The sequence below is a fragment of the Parasteatoda tepidariorum genome, chromosome 9, assembly GCF_982258835.1.
Source record: "Parasteatoda tepidariorum strain Cologne lab strain chromosome 9, Ptep-v5.0, whole genome shotgun sequence".
In the NCBI taxonomy this organism is placed as follows: Eukaryota; Metazoa; Arthropoda; class Arachnida; order Araneae; family Theridiidae; genus Parasteatoda; species Parasteatoda tepidariorum.
In genome coordinates, this window is record NC_141763.1 from 3,978,072 (window position 1) to 3,985,725 (window position 7,654).

At 37.2% G+C, this 7,654-nt stretch overlaps 1 pseudogene; it reads left to right on the forward strand.

Annotated features, from left to right (window-relative positions):
* Positions 1–6,511: 6,511 nt before the first annotated feature.
* Positions 6,512–7,430, forward strand: LOC147803258 (small subunit ribosomal RNA; annotated as a pseudogene; the record flags this gene model as incomplete).
* Positions 7,431–7,654: the final 224 nt, after the last annotated feature.

The following is a 7,654-nucleotide window of genomic DNA, read 5'->3' on the forward strand; positions in this document are numbered from 1 at the left end:
GAAGCATTTTTCTAAGTACCGAAATCAACAGAATTTTTCTAAGTACCGAAATCGGCTGAATTTTTCTAAGTACCGAAAACTTCTGAATGTTTAATAAGTATCGAAATCGTAAGAATTTTTCTAAGTACCGAAAAGGTCAGAAATTTTCTAAGTACCGAAAACGTCAGAAATTTTCTAAGTACCGAAATCATCAGAATTTTTCTAAGTACCGAAAACGTCAGAAATTTTCTTAGTACCGAAAACTTCTGAGTCTTTTCAAAGTACCGAAAAAGGCAGAACGTCAGAAATTTACTAAGTGCCGAAAACTTCTGAGTCTTTTCAAAGTACCGAAAAAGGCAGAAATTTTCTAAGTTCCGAAAACGTCAGATATTTTCCAAGTACCGAAAAGGTCAGAAATTTTCTAAGTACCGAAAAAGGCAGAAATTTTCTAAGTACCGAAAACTTCTGACTGTTTTCTAAGTACCGAAAACGTCAGAAATTTTCTAAGTACCGAAATCGACAGAATATTTCTAAGTACTGAAAACGTCTGATATTTTCTAAGTACCGAAAAGGTCAGACATTTTCTAAGTACCGAAAAAGGCAGAACGTCAGAAATTTACTAAGTGCCGAAAACTTCCGAGTCTTTTCAAAGTACCGAAAAAGGCAGAAATTTTCTAAGAACCGAAATCAACAGAATTTTTCTAAGTACCGAAATCAACAGAATTTTTCTAAGTACCGAAATCATCAGAATTTTTCTAAGTACCGAAAACGTCAGAAATTTTCTAAGTACCGAAAACTTCTGAGTCTTTTCAAAGTACCGAAAAAGGCAGAACGTCAGAAATTTACTAAGTGCCGAAAACTTCCGAGTCTTTTCAAAGTACCGAAAAAGGCAGAAATTTTCTAAGTACCGAAATCAACAGAATTTTTCTAAGTACCGAAATCAACAGAATTTTTCTAAGTACCGAAATCATCAGAATTTTTCTAAGTACCGAAAACGTCAGAAATTTTCTAAGTATCGAAAACTTCTGAGTCTTTTCAAAGTACCGAAAAAGGCAGAACGTCAGAAATTTACTAAGTGCCGAAAACTTCCGAGTCTTTTCAAAGTACCGAAAAAGGCAGAAATTTTCTAAGTACCGAAATCAACAGAATTTTTCTAAGTACCGAAATCAACAGAATTTTTCTAAGTACCGAAATCGACAGAATTTTTCTAAGTTCCGAAATCAACAGAATTTTTCTAAGTACCGAAATCGGCTGAATTTTTCTAAGTACCGAAAACTTCTGAATGTTTAATAAGTATCGAAATCGTAAGAATTTTTCTAAGTACCGAAAAGGTCAGAAATTTTCTAAGTACCGAAAACGTCAAAAATTTTCTAAGTACCGAAATCATCAGAATTTTTCTAAGTACCGAAAACGTCAGAAATTTTCTTAGTACCGAAAACTTCTGAGTCTTTTCAAAGTACCGAAAAAGGCAGAACGTCAGAAATTTACTAAGTGCCGAAAACTTCTGAGTCTTTTCAAAGTACCGAAAAAGGCAGAAATTTTCTAAGTTCCGAAAACGTCAGATATTTTCCAAGTACCGAAAAGGTCAGAAATTTTCTAAGTACCGAAAAAGGCAGAAATTTTCTAAGTACCGAAAACTTCTGACTGTTTTCTAAGTACCGAAAACGTCAGAAATTTTCTAAGTACCGAAATCGACAGAATATTTCTAAGTACTGAAAACGTCTGATATTTTCTAAGTACCGAAATCGTCAGAATTTTTCTAAGTACCGAAATCAACACAATTTTTCTAAGTACCGAAATCGACAGAATTTTTCTAAGTACCGAAATCAACAGAATTTTTCTAAGTACCGAAAACGTCAGAAATTTTCTAAGTACCGAGGACTTCTGAATGTTTTCTAAGTACCGAAATCGACAGAATATTTCTAAGTACTGAAAACGTCTGATATTTTCTAAGTACCGAAAAGGTCAGACATTTTCTAAGTACCGAAATCAACAGAATTTTTCTAAGTATCGAAATCGGCAGAATTTTTCTAAGTACCGAAATCGTCAGAATTTTTCTAAGTACCGAAATCATCAGAATTTTTCTAAGTACCGAAAATGTCAGAAATTTTCTAAGTACCGAAAACTTCTGAGTCTTTTCAAAGTACCGAAAAAGGCAGAACGTCAGAAATTTACTAAGTGCCGAAAACTTCCGAGTCTTTTCAAAGTACCGAAAGAGGCAGAAATTTTCTAAGTACCGAAATCAACAGAATTTTTCTAAGTACCGAAATCGACAGAATTTTTCTAAGTTCCGAAATCAACAGAATTTTTCTAAGTACCGAAATCGGAAGCATTTTTCTAAGTACCGAAATCAAAAGAATTTTTATAAGTACCGAAATCGACAGTATTTTTCGAAGTACTGAAATCAACAGAATTTTTCTAAGTACCGAAATCGGCAGAATTTTTCTAAGTACCGAAAACTTCTGAATGTTTAAGTATCGAAATCGTAAGAATTTTTCTAAGTACCGAAAAGGTCAGAAATTTTCTAAGTACCGAAAACGTCAGAAATTTTCTAAGTACCGAAATCATCAGAATTTTTCTAAGTACCGAAAACGTCAGAAATTTTCTTAGTACCGAAAACTTCTGAGTCTTTTCAAAGTACCGAAAAAGGCAGAACGTCAGAAATTTACTAAGTGCCGAAAACTTCTGAGTCTTTTCAAAGTACCGAAAAAGGCAGAAATTTTCTAAGTTCCGAAAACGTCAGATATTTTCTAAGTACCGAAAAGGTCAGAAATTTTCTAAGGACAGAAAAGGTCAGAATTTTTCTAAGTACCGAAATCGACAGAATTTTTCTAAGTACCGAAAATCTCAGAAATTTTGTAAGATCCGAAGTCATCAGAATTTTTCTAAGTTCCGAAAACGTCAAAAATTTTCTAAGTACCGAAAACTTCTGAGTCTTTTCAAAGTACCGAAAAAGGCAGAACGTCAGAAATTTACTAAGTACCTAAAACTTCCGAGTCTTTTCAAAGTACCGAAATCGTCAGAATTTTTCTAAGTACCGAAATCAACACAATTTTTCTAAGTACCGAAATCGACAGAATTTTTCTAAGTACCGAAATCAACAGAATTTTTCTAAGTACCGAAAACGTCAGAAATTTTCTAAGTACCGAGGACTTCTGAATGTTTTCTAAGTACCGAAATCGACAGAATATTTCTAAGTACTGAAAACGTCTGATATTTTCTAAGTACCGAAAAGGTCAGACATTTTCTAAGTCCCGAAATCAAAAGAATTTTTCTAAGTATCGAAATCGGCAGAATTTTTCTAAGTACCGAAATCGTCAGAATTTTTCTAAGTACCGAAATCATCAGAATTTTTCTAAGTACCGAAAATGTCAGAAATTTTCTAAGTACCGAAAACTTCTGAGTCTTTTCAAAGTACCGAAAAAGGCAGAACGTCAGAAATTTACTAAGTGCCGAAAACTTCCGAGTCTTTTCAAAGTACCGAAAGAGGCAGAAATTTTCTAAGTACCGAAATCAACAGAATTTTTCTAAGTACCGAAATCATCAGAATTTTTCTAAGTACCGAAAACGTCAGAAATTTTCTTAGTACCGAAAACTTCTGAGTCTTTTCAAAGTACCGAAAAAGGCAGAACGTCAGAAATTTACTAAGTGCCGAAAACTTCTGAGTCTTTTCAAAGTACCGAAAAAGGCAGAAATTTTCTAAGTTCCGAAAACGTCAGATATTTTCTAAGTACCGAAAAGGTCAGAAATTTTCTAAGGACAGAAAAGGTCAGAATTTTTCTAAGTACCGAAATCGACAGAATTTTTCTAAGTACCGAAAAGCTCAGAAATTTTGTAAGATCCGAAGTCATCAGAATTTTTCTAAGTTCCGAAAACGTCAAAAATTTTCTAAGTACCGAAAACTTCTGAGTCTTTTCAAAGTACCGAAAAAGGCAGAACGTCAGAAATTTACTAAGTACCTAAAACTTCCGAGTCTTTTCAAAGTACCGAAATCGTCAGAATTTTTCTAAGTACCGAAATCAACACAATTTTTCTAAGTACCGAAATCGACAGAATTTTTCTAAGTACCGAAATCAACAGAATTTTTCTAAGTACCGAAAACGTCAGAAATTTTCTAAGTACCGAGGACTTCTGAATGTTTTCTAAGTACCGAAATCGACAGAATATTTCTAAGTACTGAAAACGTCTGATATTTTCTAAGTACCGAAAAGGTCAGACATTTTCTAAGTCCCGAAATCAAAAGAATTTTTCTAAGTATCGAAATCGGCAGAATTTTTCTAAGTACCGAAATCGTCAGAATTTTTCTAAGTACCGAAATCATCAGAATTTTTCTAAGTACCGAAAATGTCAGAAATTTTCTAAGTACCGAAAACTTCTGAGTCTTTTCAAAGAACCGAAAAAGGCAGAACGTCAGAAATTTACTAAGTGCCGAAAACTTCCGAGTCTTTTCAAAGTACCGAAAGAGGCAGAAATTTTCTAAGTACCGAAATCAACAGAATTTTTCTAAGTACCGAAATCAACAGAATTTTTCTAAGTACCGAAATCGGCAGAATTTTTCTAAGTACCGAAAATTTTTTCCGAAATTTTTCTAAGTCTCGAAAATTGTGGAAATTCTTCTAAGTCCGGCGACGGGAAGTTTGAGATGAAGCCCGAGCGAGGCCGGAAAGGCCAATATGCGTTTGCCGTTCAAATTTAAATTTCCTCGGCGAGAGGCCAGGGATGCGGACGTCGACGGCCACAGCCCGGGAGAAAAATTCTTCGCTTGGAAAATGAACTTTGTGCGGGAATTCAGAAGATTTTCGTACTTAGAAATATTTCATGGTATGTCAAACTTAGTAATATTTTCAAACGGTTTTGACTTTGAAAAATTCAGAAGATTTTCGTACTTAGTAATATTTCATGGTATTTCAAACATAGAAATATTTTCAAGCGGTATTGACTTTGAAAAATTCCGAAGATTTTCGTACTTAGAAATATTTCATGGTATTTCAAACTTAGTAATATTTTCAAACGGTTTTGACTTTGAAAAATTCCGAAGATTTTCGTCCTTAGAAATATTTTATGGTATTTCAAACTTAGTAATATTTTCAAACGGTTTTGACTTTAAAAAATTCCGAAGATTTTCGTACTTAGAAATATTTCATGGTATTTCAAACTAAGTAATATTTTCAAACGGTTTTGACTTGGAAAAATTCAGAAGATTTTCGTACTTAGAAATATTTCATGGTATTTCAAACTTAGTAATATTTTCAAACAGTTTTGACTTTGAAAAATTCAGAAGATTTTCGTACTTAGAAATAAAAAAAAAGCAAATTAAGCAATTAAAAGCACTTATGCAAAGAAACTCGAAAGATCTGTTAGACCAGACGTAAACACTTCAAATATCGTAACATTGTTGCCTAAAAACATTAGTTATTGACATTGTACTAATGAAGAAACTTTATAATATAAAACAATGTGTTTATTAACAAAATTTGTTTTAAAAGATGTATAATAAAAGTTAAATTTTAAAATATTTTAATAAAAAATGTATATAATATAATGCATAAAAATATAATTTTTAATAATAGTTATATAATATAAATTTGATAATATAATTATATAATAATAATTTTATGTTATTTTTTTTAATTATTTTAAATTATTTTAATATGAAATTTATATAATATGGTAAATGAATATAAATAATATTTTTAATGATAATTATGTAATAATAATTTTTAGTTAATTTTTTTTTAATTAGTTTTAGAGTGTTTTTTTTTTCAAAGTCCAATTTTTTCCGAAATTTTTCTAAGTCTCGAAAATTGTGGAAATTCTTCTAAGTCCGGCGACGGGAAGTCTGAGACGAAGCCCGAGCGAGCCGGAAAGGCCGATATGCGTTTTCCGTTCAAATTTAAATTTCCTCGGTGAGAGGCTGGGGATGCGGACGTCGACGGCCACAGCCCGGGAGAAAAATCTTTCGCTTGGAACATGAACTTTGTGCGGGACTATACATGTGAGGCACAGTGAGCGTGTCTCAAGAAACGCAACGCTCTCGTCTCGACAAGGGCCAGGGCTCGCCTCACGGAAACAAAAGGTCTCGGCTTTTCAGCGAGTGGCTCGGACGTCGTTCCGTAGCCGCGCCAGCTTTGACCTTTGTGCGGCATAGTGAGCGTTTGAGAAACGCAGTGCTCTCGTCTCGACACAGACGGGGGTTGCCTCACTGAAAGCGACGGCCTCGGCTATTCAGTAGCAGCTCGGACAGTAGTTTGTAGCCGCGAGGAGACTGAACAGTGATGGAAGCATTTACGAGGTTTTCTGCAGTTTGTTCCGGCGCGAGCACGACTCTCGACGGCAGAGCACTCTCGCGTCCAGGCGTTGACGCCAAGGGGGACGCAGTGAGTCTCGAACCGACTAGAGGAAGAAGGCTCTAGTTCGATCTGTGCGAACGGGGATCCGGCCGTCATGCCGGGTCCGGCGCCCTCGCCTGCCGGGGGCACCACCACCTCTGAGATTCGAAGCGCCGCTTCGAACGCTCGCTGAACGTGAAAGTAACATGGTTGGTCCTGCCAGTAGTCATATGCTTGTATCAAAGAAGGAGGGAAAGTCTGCTGCGGCCGCAGCGGTAACTCCAGCTCCAAAAGCGTATATTGAAGTTGTTGCGGTTAAAAAGCTCATAGTTGGATCTTAGTTCCAGACGGGTGGTCCGCCCACCGGTGGTCACTGCCTGTTCTGAGCATTGCCGCCGAAATTGTCCGATGATCTTTACCGGTTGTCGTTCGGTTTCGGCAATTTTACTTTGAAAAAATTAGAGTGCTCAAAGTATGCATGACGCATGAATAATGGTGCATGGAATAATGGAATAGGACCTCGGTTCTATTTTGTTGGTTTTCGGAACACGAGGTAATGATTAAGAGGGACAGACGGGGGCATTCGTATTGCGACGCTAGAGGTGAAATTCTTGGACCGTCGCAAGACGAACTACTGCGAAAGCATTTGCCAAGAATGTTTCCATTAATCAAGAACGAAAGTTAGAGGTTCGAAGGCGATCAAATACCGCCCTAGTTCTAACCATAAACGATGCCAGCCACCGATCCGGCTGTGTTCCTCAAATGACACGCCGGGCAGCTTCCGGGAAACCAAAGCTTTTTGGTTCCGGGGGAAGTATGGTTGCAAAGCTGAAACTTAAAGGAATTGACGGAAGGTCATTACTGGAATAATGGTAAATATCTGCCTTGAACGAGGAATTCCCAGTAAGCACGAGTCATCAGCTCGTGTTGATTACGTCCCTGCCCTTTGTGCAAACCGCCCGTCGCAACATCCGATGGAATGATTTAGTGAGGTCCTCGGACTGGCGCTCTGGCTGACCTCCGGGTCGAGCCGGCGTGCCGGAAAGTTGATCGAACTTGGTCATTTAGAGGAAGTTAACGCGTAACAAGGTTTCCGTAGGTGAACCTGCGGAAGGACAATTAAAGATGTGTGCCAGTAGGCTCCGACATCGGCCTACGTCCGGGGATCCTTCACTGGCGATCCCCGCCTCGACCGCAACTGTCAGTGCCGTTTGGGCGTGCCTGTTTCCCATCCCTTCGTCCTGGGGAAGAGGGAGGTCCTTCGCAGGGCTAGGCTTGAAGAGGGTGCTCGACCTGAGAGAGCTCCCCGCCCCGTTGGTGCCGACGCATTTTCCCCCTTCTCGGAG